Source organism: Ranitomeya imitator, chromosome 1 (genome assembly GCF_032444005.1).
Source record: "Ranitomeya imitator isolate aRanImi1 chromosome 1, aRanImi1.pri, whole genome shotgun sequence".
Lineage (NCBI taxonomy): Eukaryota > Metazoa > Chordata > Amphibia > Anura > Dendrobatidae > Ranitomeya > Ranitomeya imitator.
In genome coordinates, this window is record NC_091282.1 from 4093695 (window position 1) to 4113521 (window position 19827).

General features: G+C 44.7%; 2 protein-coding genes across 3 annotated transcripts in view; one reads left to right on the forward strand and one right to left on the reverse strand.

The window, feature by feature from the left end:
- RGP1 (RGP1 homolog, RAB6A GEF complex partner 1) overlaps window positions 1–19827 on the reverse strand; it is a 391618-nt gene that overhangs the window by 60624 nt on the left and 311167 nt on the right. The gene's annotated exons all lie outside the window — the stretch shown is intronic.
- The window catches only part of GBA2 (glucosylceramidase beta 2), a 215028-nt gene that overhangs the window by 2941 nt on the left and 192260 nt on the right, over window positions 1–19827 (forward strand). The window lies entirely within an intron of this gene.

The window sequence follows — 19827 nt, forward strand, 5'->3', positions numbered from 1 at the left end:
AAGTATTGCCTCTGTCAGATCCTCCTTCATGGATGCCCTCAAATATGATCTAATTATTCTGAAAGCAGAGAACGACCTCTCTACACTAACTTGGGTTGGTGGCAAAGCAGTAACCACTCGGACAACATCTCTGACAATGTCAGGATACAGAGGAATCACTTGTTGCGCTGTTATTTTTGATCGGTCAAATTTCTCAATTTCTTTTAGTGCACATGAAAAATTCTGCTGAAATGTACTGGCTGTGTTCTTTGACTTTCATTTTCACTTTCAGTTTCATACGTTGTAAGTAGGGGGGTTGGGGCAGTATGAGGTTAACCAAGTATAAGATTAGATAAGGGCAGTGGAGAACATTGACACACAGGAAGTAAAGGTACCCTCACATTAAGCGACGCTGCAGCGATCTAGACAACGATGCCGATTGCTGCAGCGTCGCTGTGTGGTCGCTGGAGAGCTGTCACACAGACAGCTCTCCAGCGACCAACGATGCTGAAGTCTCCTGGTAACCAGGGTAAACATCGGGTTACTAAGCGCAGGGCCGCGCTTAGTAACCCGATGTTTACCCTGGTTACCAGTGTAAATGTAAAAAAAACAAACACTACATACTTACATTCCGGCGTCTGTCCTCTCCGGCGCTCTGCTTCTCTGCACTAAGCGCCGGCCGAAAAGCAGAGCACAGCGGTGACGTCACCGCTCTGCTTTCCGGCCGCTGCGCTTACACAGTGCAGAGAAGCAGAGCGCCGGGGACAGACAGCGGAAGGAAAGTATGTAGTGTTTGTTTTTTTTTTACATTTACACTGGTAACCAGGGTAAACATCGGGTTACTAAGCGCGGCCCTGCGCTTAGTAACCCAATGTTTACCCTGGTTACCAGTGAAGACATCGCTGAATCGGCGTCACACACGCCGATTCAGCGATGTCAGCGGGAGATCCAGCGACGAAATAAAGTTCTGGCCTTCTAGCTCCGACCAGCGATGGCACAGCAGGATCCAGTTCGCTGCTGCCTGTCAAACACAACGATATCGCTATCCAGGACGCTGCAACGTCACAGATCGTTATCGTTCAGTGTGAAGGTACCTTAAGAAATGTCTCTATCTCCTGCAGAACTGCTTATCACTGTTGTTCATAGTTTGATAGAACATATATATTTGAGTAACATTTATAAAATTCATATGAAAGTTCAATTATGAAATATTAATACACTTTTTTTAAAGCTGGAGTCGGTACATTTCTACTGACTCCAACCAAAACTACCTCCGACTCCACAGCCCTGCTTGCCACCACAGCAGGGCATGTGGGAAGAGCGGAGGCTCAGTGCCAGATTTGGTGCATCTAATGGATGCGCCATTTCTGAGGTGGCTGAGGGCTGCTGCTTGTCTGGGAGGGGGACAATATCCATGGCCACTCTCCAGGCTTTTAATATCCGCCCACAGCTGTCTGTTTTGCCTTTGGAGACCCTGCATCATTTTTTCTTTTTGGGGTTCCCCCGTAAACTAACCTGTAAAGGCTAAGCAAACCGCTGTGAGCTGTTAATAGCCTGGGCACCTATAGGGTTGTTGGCCCCTTTCCCAGAATTTTCACATCAGCGCCCAGCTGTGGTCTTTCCCTCTGCTGGTTATGAAAATTACGGTGGACCCCACTTGTGGTTTTTTTATGTGTTTATTCACGATGTACACAGTGAACGCTGAATATAACTTTCATCAGTGTCTCCTGGTCGCGCAGATCTCATGGAGACCAGGCAACCATGATGAGAGCTGCCTTCAGCACCTGGGAACAGCGCAAACTGTATGAAATGTACGGCTTTTCCCAGGCGCCGGTACGTGTTACACTGAGGCAGTACACGGATGCCACACATCTGTAACACACTGACCTAAATAGCGGTGTTACTGGTTTTTCCAGTTTCGGTAATATCAGGGTGTGTGAAGGGGGGCCTTAGTCTGTGTGCTGTTGTTACAATGAGTGTTTTATCAGCAGGAGATTACCAGTACATGACTACAGCTCACGTACATGTGGGTCTATCAGGTACATGTGGTGCTGCTCTCAGATGAGGTAGCACCAAGCTGCTGACAGTCTCTTTTCCCTCATGGGAACGTATGAAAATGATTGGAAGCGTAATTGGAGGGGTTTACCTCCAGTGTGGAGCGTCCCCCTGTCTGATCTAAGACTAGTACCTAGAGTGTGTATGGAAATCAAGAGTGCAGCGAGGCGGCCGTGCACCGTCCTCTCCCCACTCCCAGCCCTCCACCGGCCTCTGTCAGAGGCAGCCGTGCTCCATCCTCTCCCCACTCCCGACCCTCTCCCCACTCCCGGCCCTCCGCCGGCCTCTGTCAGAGGCAGCCGTGCTCCATCCTCTCCCCACTCCCGACCCTCTCCCCACTCCCGGCCCTCCACCGGCCTCTGTCAGAGGCAGCCGTGTTCCATCCTCTCCCCACTCCCGGCCCTCCACCGGCCTCTGTCAGAGGCAGCCGTGCTCCATCCTCTCCCCACTCCCGACCCTCTCCCCACTCCCGACCCTCCACCGGCCTCTGTCAGAGGCAGCCGTGCACCGTCCTCTCCCCACTCCCGGCCCTCCGCCATTCTCTCCCCACTCCCGGCCCTCCACCGGCCTCTGTCAGAGGCAGCCGTGTTCCATCCTCTCCCCACTCGCAACCCTCCGCCGGCCTCTGTCAGAGGCAGCCGTGCTCCATCCTCTCCCCACTCCCGACCCTCTCCCCACTCCCGGCCCTCCGCCAGCCTCTGTCAGAGGCAGCCGTGCTCCATCCTCTCCCCACTCCCGACCCTCTCCCCACTCCCGGCCCTCCACCGGCCTCTGTCAGAGGCAGCCGTGCACCGTCCTCTCCCCACTCCCGGCCCTCCGCCATTCTCTCCCCACTCCCGGCCCTCCACCGGCCTCTGTCAGAGGCAGCCGTGTTCCATCCTCTCCCCACTCGCAACCCTCCGCCGGCCTCTGTCACAGCTCAGACTTTTCTCAGTGACCTGCTTTCCTTAGGGAGATTTTTTCCCCAGCACATTATTGCTGGGGGCAGTGCTCGCTCAGATGATTGCTAGTCCGGCTCTCACTGTCATGATGCAAAAATAGGAAAACAGGAGATGAGGAATCTGGGCCCCTGAACTGCCCCTCAGGCTGGGGGAAGCCCTGTCTTTCCTTAACCTGGGAGTACCCTTGAAGGTAGGGAGGCCCAAGTCACCGACCTGTCCCTTTCTCCTGTTAAACCCTGAACTAAACTCCCACCCCCACCCCAGGAGGTGAACAGTGTAAACAGCACCACAAAGCAAATAATATTGAGGGGAACACGATACCAAAAGGTGAATGCACAAACTACAAAGAAACTATAACAGCACACTTAGCTTTCTCTGCTGCAATGCACTGCACAGCAGAGTAAGGCACCAGGAATAAGTATTCAGCTGTAGAACAACAGCACTCAGCAACCTCCTATTCCAGCAAGGTTGGTATCCAAAGGACCTGTATAACGAACAGTCAGCTGATGCACCAGGTGACCTTATAAAGGAAGGTGGGAGTGGTCACAAACATCAGCTGACCAGGCAGCAATGCAATATCACCAGCGGCCACCGGGGGGAGTAAACTGCATCAACCCCCAATGACCAGAAAGGAAAAAAAGTTTATATCTGAGGGAAACCAGATCTGCCACAGATCCAAACATGGGTCGTGACAGTACCCTCCTTACAATGAGTGGCCTCTGGACACTCAACATCAAACCTCACCACATAACAACCTATGGTGAGGACGCCTCGATCCACCAACGTTCACCTCGGCAGTCACCTGACTCAGGTTTACGGCCAACATGGCCTGATGAAAATGCCACCAGTGATGGCTCCAGAGGTGCCACAAATCTCCAGAGCGCCGACCTGGGGAATGAGTTGTGTATATGCATAACTGGGGGTAACTCCAACTGATAAGTCCCTGGGCTGAGAATGGCTGACACCCGATATGGCCCAATCACCCTGGAACTCCAGGACCCAGTTGCACACTGCCACCTGATGTTTTTGGTGGACACCCATACATACTCATTCACACCCAGGTCCGGACCTGAACGTTTATTTCCATGCATGCGTCTGCCACAAGATGGTGAATTTCCAGAGGAATTGACAACAGAGGTGTCCCCCTGTGTCACCAAACTCACACCCCCATTATGCTCAGAGGGAACCACCACCCTGCCCTGACCCCTCCTCCTAAGAGGTCTCTGACCCACCGGGTTAGCATGTAGTGAGGGAAGAGTCTTGCCCCTACTCTCTAGCAGCATCTCTGCTGCCCCCACTGGAGAGGAAGGGGTAGGTTGTAGAAGGACGGCAGAGACAGCTGCCCCTGGGCTGTAGCCCTCACACGACTGATCCCAGCTGACCGCTTCCCTTGACCGCCAATCTATGACCAGGTTGTGTTTTTTCAACCAAGGGAGTCCTAAAACGATGGGTGTTGGTATTCCCCCCCCCCCCCCCAAGACGTAGCACGACAGGAACTCCTCATGATGAGTCCCTATACGCAGGTGTATATCATCCACGACTTGGGGCACCCACCCCTGGCTGAGTGGTACGGAGTCAATGGCCTGGACACTTAGGGGTTTAGTTAGTGTTCTACACCTCAGGCCATGGGTCTGGACAAAATGAGCATCCACCAGATTGACACCTGCTCCACTGTCCACAAGCACCGGTATACACTCAGTGACCCCGCCAACCACTACTTCAGCTGACAGGAGAAGATATGGAGGAAATATACACTCCCTGGTTGCCTCCCTCCACACGACCATGGGAATGCGGCTTTTTAGATGGAACCGGTATTTTGGCGCAAGCCGGGCAGACACCAATAAAATGACCAGTCTGCCCACAGTAAAAGCGTGCCCCCACATCACGGCGAACCGCAGGCAACCCCGTCTGAGAAACAACGCCTCCCACCTGCATGAGTTCCTCCACTTGCTCAGGTGTGTCCTCCTCCCTAGCAAGGACTACCGGAGACGCATTAGGTGTATGTCTCTCCCTCAAGCTTCTATCTACCCGGATGGCAAGGGACATGGCGGCCTCCAATGACCTGGGGGCGGCATACTGCACAAGAGCATCCTGCAACCTTGGAGACAGACCCGGCCTAAAATGGCTCCTAAGGGCAGGGTCATTCCACTGTGTGTCAGTGGCCCATCTCCTAAACTCCGAGCAGTAATCCTCAGCCTGCCGAGCCCCCTGCTTGACTTTACGCAGTCGGGATTCTGCCAGGGAGATGCCATCAGGGTCCCCATACACAAGCGCCAAGGCCGCAAAAAACTCGTCCACTGACAGTAAAGATGGAGAACCGTCCGACAGGGAGAAAGCCCAGGATTGGGGATCACCCTTAAGAAGGGAGGTTATTATCCCCACACGCTGCTCCTCACTCCCTGATGAATGAGGTCGGAGCCTGAAGTAAAGCTTACAGGCCTCCTGAAAAACCAAAAATTTATCTCTCCCTCCAGAGAACCTGTCGGGAAGAAATATCTTGGGCTCTGGTTGAGTATGTACCTGGGCCGAAGCCCAAAACCCCACCAACTGCTGCAGCTGCTGCACCACCTCACCCCGCAGCACCTTACACTCCTCGGTGAGGGTCTGAAGCAGTTGGGCAAAGGCCTGCATTTGAGCCATGGCTCACCAGAAAAAAAAAATATGGGAGAGTTGGTTATAATGTCACGAGCAAGAAATAGGAAAACAGGAGATGAGGAATCTGGGCCCCTGAACTGCCCCTCAGGCTGGGGGAAGCCCTGTCTTTCCTTAACTTGGGGGTACCCTTGAAGGTAGGGAGGCCCAAGTCACCGACCTGTCCCTGTCTCCTGTTAAACCCTGAACCGAACCCCCACCCCAGGGGGTGAACAGTGTAAACAGCACCACAAAGCAAATAAACAGGAATAAACAATATGAGAGTGAGGGGAACACGATACCAAAAGGTGAATGCACAAACTAGAAATGGACAAAGAAACAATAACACCACACTTAGCTTTCTCTGCTGCAAAGCACCGCACAGCAGAGTAAAGGTACCGTCACACTGAACGATATCGCTAGCGATCCGTGACGTTGCAGCGTCCTGGATAGCGATATCATTGTGTTTGACAGGCAGCAGCGATCTGGATCCTGCTGTGCTATTGTTGGCCGGTGCAGAAAGTCCAGAACTTTATTTATTCGGACTCCCATGACAGCACTACGAGAGAGGGGATCCGCCCTTCAGGAACAGGAAACCTACAGATACAAAAGGGCGGCACCTCTCCCCATGCATCAGTTGGTTTCCTGTTCCTGGAGGGACAGGATCCTACAGATTTCATCTCGTAAGGAGCCCAGGCCGGCCGGTCGAATCTGGTAGCGGGGGGGGGGTCTCCTACCTCGACCGGTGCGGAAAGTCCTGGAGACGCCACGGTGGTCCAGGCTGGACTGCACGTCAGTGGCGTTGGCAGCAGGGAGCAGGGTCCGGAGGATTCCTTGTCTCCGGAAGCCGGCGTTGGTAAGTTTCATTCCCCCCCCCTGAGCAGACGGCGGCAGTGAGGTGCGGTGGTGTGGTTGCGGCGTCGGAAGTGGAGCGCCGTCCGGAGCACTGCTGGGCATTCCCGGCGTCCTGCATCGCTCACTGAGCGTTTCCGGAACGCTGGGGAGCCGGGGGTGGAGCCGGCAGGCGCTTCCGGTTTGCGGGTTGACTAAACATGCGCGGTCTTTCCAAAATGGCGGCGCCCATGGTCCGGTCGCCGGTTCTTCTGTACTACCACCGCTAACCTCCCAGCTGCAGCCTGATCATCAGGAACCAATGGGGAACACGCCAGGTGGCCTGCTGACCGGAATACAGGGGGATATAAGCAGGTGTTGGCGATAGAACCCTGCTTTTGGCCACAGCTTCATCATGGCAGATGATGGTGAGCAGCAGCCTCAACTTCTGGATAAAGTACGGCAGGAAGCCGTGGGAAAGGAGCATATCAGAAGTGACCAGTCCAGCCGTAAAAGCTCGTCCAGGCAAGGATCTAGAGCTTCGACTGGCAAGGAGCCCCCTCGTGTTCCGGTACCTTTCTCTTTGGCGTACACTGGTAAGTGATCTACGTGAATGTTCACTCAGTGACGCGGGCCCCTTATACTTTGTCATTCTAGGGGAAGAGAAGTGCAAAGTCGAAACATAAGGAGTGTGCCCTATGTGAAGTTCCCTTACCAGATTCCTACCCTAAAAAATTGTGTGCCTCCTGTATACAACAGACGGTGAGGTTTACAGGAGTGGAGGGGTTGAGTGACATCAGGCTAGATAGATGGTATCACCCTTATTGTCCTCCCCTAGGTAGCGGAAGAATCTGCTTCTACGGCTAATCTGCGTGAGATGATCCGTACAGAAGTAAGGGAATCCCTGCGGTCTATGTCCCAGGCGGGAAGTTCAAAACAGAGAGCCTCGGTGATCTCTGATTCGTCAGAGGAAGATAAAGAGGAAGGTTCTTATCGCTCAAATCTCTCTTCCTCGTCATCAGAAGAGGAATCTGGCCGATTCTGTCTGCCTCTGGACCGGGTGGATAAGTTAGTCAAGTCGGTCAGAGGTACGATGGGCCTAGAAGAGCCTAAGACTCAGCTTTCCCGTCAGGAGCTAATGTTCAGCGGCTTGGAACACAAGAAACGCAGATCCTTCCCGGTGATTGATAAGATTCAAGACCTGATTCTCCGGGAATGGAAAAAACCGGAGAAGAAAGGTTCTTTGCCACCGGCTTTAAAGCGCAGGTATCCCTTTGAAGATACGGATGTGGATACCTGGGACAAGGCCCCTAAATTAGATGCGGCGGTGGCGAAGGCATCTAAGAAAGCAGCTTTACCTTTCGAGGACATGGGGTCCCTTAAAGACCCTCTTGACAGGAAGGCGGAGATCTTCCTTAAGGGTACGTGGGAGATGGCAGCCGGATCCTTGAGGCCAGCAGTGGCTGCGACTTGTACAGCCAGATCCCTAATGGTCTGGTTGGAACAGTTGGAATCCCAGCTTAAAGAAGGCGCCTCCAGGAATTCTATTCTAGGTGCGCTTCCAGTGATTCAGGATGCTGCGGCTTTCTTGTCGGACGCGTCGGTGGACTCGGTCAGAATGGCGGCCAGAGCAGCAGGACTCTCCAACGCGGCTCGTAGAGCCTTATGGTTGAAGTGTTGGTCGGGGGATATCCAGTCAAGATCCAAATTATGCGCTATCCCATGTAAAGGGGAATATCTCTTTGGGCCAACCTTGGATGAGCTGCTCGAAAAGGCTGGAGATGATAAGAAGAAATTTCCTAATTTGTCATCAGCTTCTTACCGGCGTCCATTTAACAGAAGGAGATTTGGTCGTGGAAGGAAGCGCGCATCCTCACCCTCTAGAGAAAATTTTAGATGGGAGGATAGACGCAGGAGAGGTACGGGTTACATGTTTCGCCGTTCCTCAAAAGAACGTAAGAAACCAGACCAATGACTAGCAATCCCTGTGGGAGGGAGATTGTCAACCTTCTCTTCCACATGGACTAACATCACGAATAGTGTCTGGGTCCGAGGTATTGTATCGGAAGGCCTAAAATTGGAATTTGTTCATTGGCCTCGTGATAAGTTTATGCTAACCCCCTTGCGTTCCTCCACTATTGAGCAGACGGCCTTAGAGTCAGAGGTCATGACTTTATGCCGTAAAAATGTACTGATTGAGGTTCCGGAGTCAGAGAGAGGAAGAGGATTCTACTCTCCTCTTTTTTTGATTCAAAAACCAGACAAGTCGTTCAGGACTATTATCAATCTTAAATCCCTTAATGAATACCTGGTTAATACCACGTTTAAAATGGAGTCAATCAGTTCTGCAATAAAGATGTTGTTTAAACACTGCTTCATGGTAGTTGTGGACTTAAAGGATGCATACTATCATGTTCCTATCCACGAAAACTTCCAGAAGTTTCTACGTGTGGCGGTGTCTATGGGAGGTATTGTTCGCCATTTTCAATTTAGAGCCCTTCCCTTCGGCCTCTCAACGTCTCCCCGGGTATTTACTAAAGTAGTTGCAGAGGTTATGGCGCACTTACGTGAATCCGATATTCTCATTGTTCCTTATCTGGATGATTTCCTAATAGTGGGGAACTCAGTAGACCATTGCCTGGCTCAGGTTAAAACAGCTATATTTAAACTGGAAAATCTGGGCTGGATCATAAATTATGATAAATCCCGATTGCAACCCCTAAAGACCCAGAGGTTCCTAGGGCTGCTGTTAAATTCCGAGTCCCAACAATGCTGTCTTCCGCCTGATAAATTACTTCATATCCAACAACAGGTGTTAAAAGCAATTAATAAACCATCCATGACCCTTAGACAGGCTATGTCTTTGTTAGGTTCCCTAACTTCCTGTATCCCCGCCGTCCGTTGGGCCCAGTTCCACTCCAGGCCTTTACAGTTTGACGTACTACATTATGATAGGGTCTTACAGGGTTCCTTGCAGGGTCAGATGACATTGAGTCCAGGGGTTCTTACATCTCTTGGATGGTGGCTAGAGGAAGACAATCTGTCAGCAGGAGTTTCCTGGGTGACTCAGGTGACTCGGGTAATCACAACAGACGCCAGCCCCACGGGGTGGGGGGCTCACATGGGTGACGTGGTAGTCCAGGGTCTATGGGACCCCCAAACATCAGCCTCTTCCAATCAGAAGGAGTTGATGGCAATTGAATTCTCAATTAAGGAACTCCTCGTGTATCTACAGGGTCACCATGTCAAAATCCTCTCCGACAACCAGGTGGCAGTGGCCTACGTGAATCACCAAGGTGGAACACGCTCCGAGTTCCTGATGGAAATAGCGGACCGCCTGCTCCGGATAGCGGAAAACCATTTTCTATCTTTAACAGCAGTGCATATAAAAGGGAAGGAAAATATAAGGGCGGACTTTCTAAGTCGAAACACCTTAAGACAAGGAGAATGGTCTCTGAACTCAAAAATCTTCAACCAGATTGTCCGCAGGTGGGGTCATCCAGAGGTGGACTTATTTGCCAGCAAGGACAACAGAAAAACGAAAAAATTCTGTTCCTTGAATCCCAGGGAATATCCGCTGGCAGAGGATGCCTTCCTGATCAGATGGGATTTCCGGTTGGCTTATGCGTTCCCCCCCGCTAAACCTGTTGCCTCTGGTGCTCAGAAAGATAAGGGAGGATCAAGCGAGAATCATACTGATCGCTCCGTTCTGGCCCCGAAGAGCTTGGTTCTCCTGGCTCAGGACCATGTCGGTGGAAGACCCCTGGGTACTGCCGGACATCCCGGACCTACTTCATCAAGGTCCGATCAACCATCCACAAGTGAAGGGTCTCCATTTGACGGCATGGTCTTTGAGAGGTCACTGTTAAAAAACAGAGGATTTTCTCCAAATCTCATTGATACCCTTATGAAGAGTAGAAAACTCATAACAACTAAGATCTACTCTAGAACTTGGAGGAAGTTTCTGGCCTCTTCAAATTTTAATATCGAAGAGGGTTTACCAATTAACCAGATTCTAGAATTCCTGCAGAGAGGGCTAGAGCTAAATCTATCCACGAGTACGCTAAAAGTACAAGTCTCAGCCCTAGGGGCCCTATTTTCTTGTAACATTGCTGGTAATTATTGGGTATCAAGGTTCATCAAAGCAGCTAGTAGGTCCAGACCTATACACAGGAATAGGTCAATGCCTTGGGATCTCAATCTAGTCCTCTCTGCTTTGACTAAAGAACCGTTTGAGCCTTTACATTCAGCCTCACTTAAATTACTATCCCTCAAAACAGCGTTTTTGGTGGCAATTACATCTGCTCGTAGGGTAGGAGACATACAGGCTCTTTCTAGGCTCTCCCCCTATACAGAGTTTCTACAGGACAGAGTAGTCCTCAGACCAGATCCAGCTTATTTACCGAAAGTGGCCTCAGATTTTCATAGATCTCAGGAGATAGTTCTACCATCATTTCTCCCTAATCCTTCTAATTCCAAAGAAGAGTTACTCCATACGTTAGATGTTAGGAGATGTCTCTTAGAATATATATCAGTCACTGATGCTTGGAAGAGAGAGGAGGCGTTGTTTCTATCCTTCCAAGGTCCCAGGAAAGGTCTTAGAGTGTCAAAGTGCACGTTAGCGAAGTGGATTAGGGAGGCTATCTCTCTGGCTTATACTGCAGGTGGAAGTCCTGTTCCGCAGAATCTGAGGGCACATTCCACCCGGGCCATGGCCACATCCTGGGCTGAAAGATCTGGAGTTTCCATCGACCAGATATGTAAGGCGGCTACGTGGTCATCCCCTTCCACCTTTTTCAAGCACTATAGGTTGGACTTGGGGTTCTCTTCTGATCTCACCTTCGGGTTAAGGGTGCTACAGGCTATAGTCCCTCCCTAAGGTAGTTTACATCTCTGTAATTCTCTCGTAGTGCTGTCATGGGAGTCCGAATAAAGCATTAAGCTACTTACTGGTAGCAGCATTTTTCGGAGGCCCATGACAGCACCCTTAGTTCCCTCCCTATTCACGTGGGGGTTGCACTTCCTATAGTATATATAATGAGATAGATAGATCTCACGTGTGGTATATAGTTCAATATGATGGATTATTTTTGTACATAAACTGTATATAATGTATGTTTGTGTGCTACTAACCGCGGTAGTCCTCTCAGGCTCTAATATACAACTGATGCATGGGGAGAGGTGCCGCCCTTTTGTATCTGTAGGTTTCCTGTTCCTGAAGGGCGGATCCCCTCTCTCGTAGTGCTGTCATGGGCCTCCGAAAAATGCTGCTACCAGTAAGTAGCTTAATGCTTTCGTCGCTGGACTGCCTGCAGACATCACTGAATCGGCGTGTGTGACGCCGATCCAGCGATGTGTTCACTGGTAACCAGGGTAAACATCGGGTTACTAAGCGCAGGGCCGCGCTTAGTAACCCGATGTTTATCCTGGTTACCAGCGTAAACATAAAAAAAAAAAAACTACATACTTACATTCCGGCGTCTGTCCTCTCCGGCGCTCTGCTTCTCTGCACTGTGAGCGCCGGCCAGCCGGAAAGCAGAGCACAGCGGTGACGTCACCGCTGTGCTTTCCGGCTGGCACTCAGTCAGTGCAGAGAAGCAGAGCGCCGGAGAGGACAGACACCGGAATGTAAGTATGTAGTGTTTTTGTTTTTTTTTATGTTTACGCTGGTAACCAGGATAAACATCGGGTTACTAAGCGCGGCCCTGCGCTTAGTAACCCGATGTTTACCCTGGTTACCAGGGGACCGGCATCGTTGGTCGCTGGAGAGCTGTCTGTGTAACAGCTCTCCAGCGACCACACAGCGACGCTGCAGCGATCGGGATCGTTGTCTGGATCGCTGCAGCGTCACTTAATGTGACGGTACCTTAAGGCACCAGGAATGAGTATTTAGCTGAAGAACAACAGCACTCGGCAAGCTCCTATTCCAGAAAGGTTGGTATCCAAAGGACCTGTATAACCAACAGACAGCTGAAGCACCAGGTGACCTTATAAAGGAAGGTGGGAGTGGTCACAAACATCAGCTGACCCAGCAGCAATGCAATAACACCAGCGGCCACCGGGGGGAGTAAACTGCATTAACCCCCAATGACCAGAAAAGGAAAAAAGGTTTAAATCTGAGGGAAACCAGATCTGCCACAGATCCAAACATGGATCGTGACACTCACATTGCGGCACATGCTCCGCCCCAGGCAATAACAAGGCTGAATCCTCGGAAGCTGGCAGCAGGCGGGCACAGCGATGGGCACAAAAATACAACACCAATGCACTTCTGACTCATTTGCATAAAATGTCAATGATAAATTGGAATGGGGTTTTCCACTACTAGGATTAGCGCCTTTGGTGATGAAATAATGAAGCTCCTCCTCCCCCCCCCCCAAAGCCCCCCCCCCCCCCCCTTGGCGGTGCCGTTCCTGTGGAGTCCCAGGGCTCGTGTGCAGTGTTGTAGCCCCATGTCAGCGTCCGGTCACTGTCTCCATACGGATCATACATGAAGGGAAAGTCGGGGCTGCAGCCGATCTCTGACTTCCTCCTCCGGCAGGAAGCGGGGACAGTGATCTCAGTGCTGATCGGACGTCACGTGTCACAGCAGCAGTGGAGACCGAGTGCCGACACCGTGTGAATTGCGCCAGCACGGGAGGTGAGTATACGCTTTATTACTTTATGGGAGCCAAGCACGGGGTATACGAAGAAGTTGTCCGAGTAGTGAAGCTAGACTTGTGAATTTAGTGATACGTCCCATTCAGTTATCTGTGGCTGCTGGACAGCGAGCGCCCCTGTTACCTCACAGCATCCGCAACTCTGCTTTTTATTAGTCAGCCCAGTGCTACCTGCGGCCGTAAGGCTACTTGCACACTTCCGTCTTTTCACATCCGTTGCAATGCGTCGTTTTGGGAAAAAACGGATCCTGCAAATGTGCCCGCGGGATCCGTTTTTTTCCCATAGACTTGTATTAGTGATGGATCGCGACAGATGGCCACACGTTGCATCCGTCATGTGACGGATCCGTTGTGTATTGGCGGACCGTCGTCTGGAAAAAACGTTCAAAGTAACGTTTTGTCTGCGTCGAAAAAACGTACAACAACAGATCCTGCGGTGTCCATCGTTGGCTAGAATGAAAGCCTTCTTATACATAGGAGCAGTATTATAGTAGTTATATTCTTATACATAGGAGCAGTATTATAGTAGTTATATTCTTGTACATAGGGGCAGTATTATAGTAGTTATATTCTTGTCCATAGGGGCAGTATTATAGTAGTTATATTCTTGTACATAGGAGCAGTATTATAGTAGTTATATTCCAGTGTATAGGGGCAGTATTATAGTAGTTATATTCCAGTGTATAGGGGCAGTATTATAGTAGTTATATTCTTGTACATAGGAGCAGTATTATAGTAGTTATATTCCAGTGCATAGGGGCAGTATTATAGTAGTTCTATTCTTGTACATAGGAGCAGTATTATAGTAGTTATATTCTTGTATATAGAGGACAGTATTATAGTAGTTATATTCTTATACATAGGAGCAGTATTATAGTAGTTATATTCTTGTACATAGGAGCAGTATTATAGTAGTTATATTCTTGTATATAGAGGACAGTATTATAGCAGTTATATTCTTATACATAGGAGCAGTATTATAGTAGTTATATTCTTGTATATAGGAGCAGTATTATAGTAGTTATATTCTTGTACATAGGAGCAGTATTATAGTAGTTATATTCTTGTACATAGGGGCAGTATTATAGTAGTTATATTCTTGTACATAGGGGCAGTATTATAGTAGTTATATTCTTGTATATAGGAGCAGTATTATAGTAGTTATATTCTTATACATAGGAGCAGTATTATAGTAGTTATATTCTTGTATATAGGGGGCAGTATTATAGTAGTTATATTCTTGTATATAGGAGCAGTATTATAGTAGTTATATTCTTGTATATAGGAGCAGTATTATAGTAGTTATATTCTTGTACATAGGAGCAGTATTATAGTAGTTATATTCTTGTACATAGGGGGCAGTATTATAGTAGTTATATTCTTGTATATAGGAGCAGTATTATAGTAGTTATATTCTTGTATATAGGAGCAGTATTATAGTAGTTATATTCTTGTACATAGGGGCAGTATTATAGTAGTTATATTCTTGTACATAGGAGCAGTATTATAGTAGTTATATTCTTGTATATAGGAGCAGTATTATAGTAGTTTTATTCCAGTATATAGGGGCAGTATTATAGTAGTTATATTCTTGTACATAGGGGCAGTATTATAGTAGTTATATTCTTGTACATAGGAGCAGTATTATAGTAGTTATATTCTTGTACATAGGAGCAGTATTATAGTAGTTATATTCTTGTACATAGGGGCAGTATTATAGTAGTTATATTCTTGTACATAGGAGCAGTATTATAGTACTTATATTCTTGTACATAGGAGCAGTATTATAGTAGTTATATTCTTGTACATAGGAGCTGTATTATAGTAGTTATAATACAGCTCCTATGTACAAGAATATAACTATTATAATACAGCTCCTATGTACAAGAATATAACTACTATAATACTGCTCCTATGTACAAGAATATAAGTACTATAATACTGCTCCTATGTACAAGAATATAACTACTATAATACTGCCCCTATGTACAAGAATATAACTACTATAATACTGCTCCTATGTACAAGAATATAACTACTATAATACTGCTCCTATGTACAAGAATATAACTACTATAATACTGCCCCTATGTACAAGAATATAACTACTATAATACTGCCCCTATATACTGGAATATAACTACTATAATACTGCTCCTATATACAAGAATATAACTACTATAATACTGCTCCTATGTACAAGAATATAACTACTATAATACTGCCCCTATGTACAAGAATATAACTACTATAATACTGCTCCTATATACAAGAATATAACTACTATAATACTGCTCCTATGTATAAGAATATAACTACTATAATACTGCTCCTATATACAAGAATATAACTACTATAATACTGCCCCTATGTACAAGAATATAACTACTATAATACTGCTCCTATGTACAAGAATATAGTAGTTATATTCTTGTACATAGGAGCAGTATTATAGTAGTTATATTCTTGTACATAGGAGCAGTATTATAGTAGTTATATTCTTGTATATAGGAGCAGTATTATAGTAGTTATATTCCAGTATATAGGGGCAGTATTATAGTAGTTATATTCTTGTACATAGGGGCAGTATTATAGTAGTTATATTCTTGTACATAGGAGCAGTATTATAGTAGTTATATTCTTGTACATAGGGGCAGTATTATAGTAGTTATATTCTTGTACATAGGAGCAGTATTATAGTACTTATATTCATGTACATAGGAGCAGTATTATAGTAGTTATATTCTTGTACATAGGAGCTGTATTATAGTAGTTATATTCTTGTACATAGGGGCAGTATTATAGTAGTTATATTCTTGTACATAGGAGCAGTATTATAGTAGTTATACTCTTGTACTTAGGGGGCAGTATTATAGTAGTTATATTCTTGTACATAGGAGCAGTATTATAGTAGCTTTATTCTTGTACATAGGGGGCAGTATTATAGTAGTTATATTCTTGTACATAGGAGCAGTATTATAGTACCTTTATTCTTGTACATAGGGGGCAGTATTATAGTAGTTATATTCTTGTACATAGGAGCAGTATTATAGTAGTTATATTCTTGTACATAGGGGGCAGTATTATAGTAGGTATATTCTTGTACATAGGGGCAGTATTATAGTAGCTTTATTCTTGTACATAGGGGGCAGTATTATAGTAGTTATATTCTTGTACATAGGAGCAGTATTATAGTAGTTATATTCTTGTTCATAGGGGGCAGTATTATAGTAGTTATATTCTTGTACAGAGGAGCAGTATTATAGTAGTTATATTCTTGTACATAGGGATAGTAGTTATATTCTTGTACATAGGGGGCAGTATTATAGTAGTTATATTCTTGTACATAGGAGCAGTATTATAGTAGCTATATTCTTGTACATAGGGGCAGTATTATAGTAGTTATATTCTTGTATATAGGGGCAGTATTATAGTAGTTATATTCTTGTACATAGGGGGCAGTATTATAGTAGTTATATTCTTGTACATAGGAGCAGTATTATAGTAGTTATATTCTTGTACATATGAGCAGTATTATAGTAGTTATATTCTTGTACATAGGAGCTGTATTATAGTAGTTATATTCTTGTACATAGGAGCAGTATTATAGTAGTTATACTCTTGTACTTAGGGGGCAGTATTATAGTAGTTATATTCTTGTACATAGGGGCAGTATTATAGTAGTTATATTCTTGTACATAGGGGCAGTATTATAGTAGTTATATTCTTGTACATAGGAGCAGTATTATAGTAGTTATATTCTTGCACACGGGGCAGTATTATAGTAGTTATATTCTTGTACATAGGGGCAGTATTATAGTAGTTATATTCTTGTACATAGGGGCAGTATTATAGTAGTTATATTCTTGTACATAGGGATAGTAGTTATATTCTTGTACATAGGGGGCAGTATTATAGTAGTTATATTCTTGTACATAGGAGCAGTATTATAGTAGTTATATTCTTGTACATAGGGATAGTAGTTATATTCTTGTACATAGGGGGCAGTATTATAGTAGTTATATTCTTGTACATAGGGGGCAGTATTATAGTAGTTCTATTCTTGTACATAGGGGCAGTATTATAGTAGTTATATTCTTGTACATGGGGAGCAGTATTATAGTAGTTATATTCTTGTACATAGGAGCAGTATTATAGTAGTTATATTCTTGTACATATGGGCAGTATTATAGTAGTTATATTCTTGTACATAGGGAGCAGTATTATAGTAGTTATAGTCTTGTACATAGGAGCAGTATTATAGTAGTTATATTCTTGTACATATGGGCAGTATTATAGTAGTTATATTCTTGTACATAGGGAGCAGTATTATAGTAGTTATAGTCTTGTACATAGGAGCAGTATTATAGTAGTTATATTCTTGTACATAGGGTCAGTATTATAGTAGTTATATTCTTGTACATAGGAGCTGTATTATAGTAGTTATATTCTTGTACATAGGAGCAGTATTATAGTAGTTATACTCTTGTACTTAGGGGGCAGTATTATAGTAGTTATATTCTTGTACATAGGAGCAGTATTATAGTAGCTTTATTCTTGTACATAGGGGGCAGTATTATAGTAGTTATATTCTTGTACATAGGAGCAGTATTATAGTAGCTTTATTCTTGTACATAGGGGGCAGTATTATAGTAGTTATATTCTTGTACATAGGAGCAGTATTATAGTAGCTTTATTCTTGTACATAGGGGGCAGTATTATAGTAGTTATATTCTTGTACATAGGAGCAGTATTATAGTAGTTATATTCTTGTTCATAGGGGGCAGTATTATAGTAGTTATATTCTTGTACAGAGGAGCAGTATTATAGTAGTTATATTCTTGTACATATGGGCAGTATTATAGTAGTTATATTCTTGTTCATAGGGGGAGTATTATAGTAGCTTTATTCTTGTACATAGGGGGCAGTATTATAGTAGTTATATTCTTGTACATAGGAGCAGTATTATAGTAGTTATATTCTTGTTCATAGGGGGCAGTATTATAGTAGTTATATTCTTGTACATAGGAGCAGTATTATAGTAGTTATATTCTTGTTCATAGGGGGAGTATTATAGTAGTTATATTCTTGTACATAGGGGCAGTATTATAGTAGTTATATTCTTGTACATAGGGATAGTAGTTATATTCTTGTACATAGGGGGCAGTATTATAGTAGTTGTATTCTTGTACATAGGAGCAGTATTATAGTAGTTATATTCTTGTACATATGGGCAGTATTATAGTAGTTATATTCTTGTACATAGGGGGCAGTATTATAGTAGTTATATTCTTGTACATAGGAGCAGTATTATAGTAGTTATATTCTTGTACATATGGGCAGTATTATAGTAGTTATATTCTTGTACATATGGGCAGTATTATAGTAGTTATATTCTTGTACATAGGAGCAGTATTATAGTAGTTATATTCTTGTTCATAGGGGCAGTATTATAGTAGTTATATTCTTGTACATAGGAGCAGTATTATAGTAGTTATATTCTTGTACATATGGGCAGTATTATAGTAGTTATATTCTTGTACATATGGGCAGTATTATAGTAGTTATATTCTTGTACATAGGAGCAGTATTATAGTAGTTATATTCTTGTTCATAGGGGCAGTATTATAGTAGTTATATTCTTGTACATAGGAGCAGTATTATAGTAGTTATATTCTTGTACATATGGGCAGTATTATAGTAGTTATATTCTTGTACATATGGGCAGTATTATAGTAGTTATATTCTTGTACATAGGAGCAGTATTATAGTAGTTATATTCTTGTACATAGGAGCAGTATTATAGTAGTTATATTCTTGTTCATAGGGGGAGTATTATAGTAGTTATATTCTTGTACATATGGGCAGTATTATAGTAGTTATATTCTTGTACATAGGGGGCAGTATTATAGTAGTTATATTCTTGTACATAGGAGCAGTATTATAGTAGTTATATTCTTGTACACAGGAGCAGTATTATAGTAGTTATATTCTTGTACATATGGGCAGTATTATAGTAGTTATATTCTTGTACATATGGGCAGTATTATAGTAGTTATATTCTTGTACATAGGAGCAGTATTATAGTAGTTATATTCTTGTTCATAGGGGCAGTATTATAGTAGTTATATTCTTGTACATAGGGATAGTAGTTATATTCTTGTACATAGGGGGCAGTATTATAGAAGTTATATTCTTGTACATAGGAGCAGTATTATAGTAGTTATATTCTTGTACATAGGGGGCAGTATTATAGTAGTTATATTCTTGTACATAGGAGCAGTATTATAGTAGTTCTATTCTTGTTCATAGGGGGCAGTATTATAGTAGTTATATTCTTGTACAGAGGAGCAGTATTATAGTAGTTATATTCTTGTACATATGGGCAGTATTATAGTAGTTATATTCTTGTTCATAGGGGGAGTATTATAGTAGCTTTATTCTTGTACATAGGGGGCAGTATTATAGTAGTTATATTCTTGTACATAGGAGCAGTATTATAGTAGTTATATTCTTGTTCATAGGGGGCAGTATTATAGTAGTTATATTCTTGTACATAGGAGCAGTATTATAGTAGTTATATTCTTGTACATAGGGATAGTAGTTATATTCTTGTACATAGGGGGCAGTATTATAGTAGTTGTATTCTTGTACATAGGAGCAGTATTATAGTAGTTATATTCTTGTACATATGGGCAGTATTATAGTAGTTATATTCTTGTACATAGGGG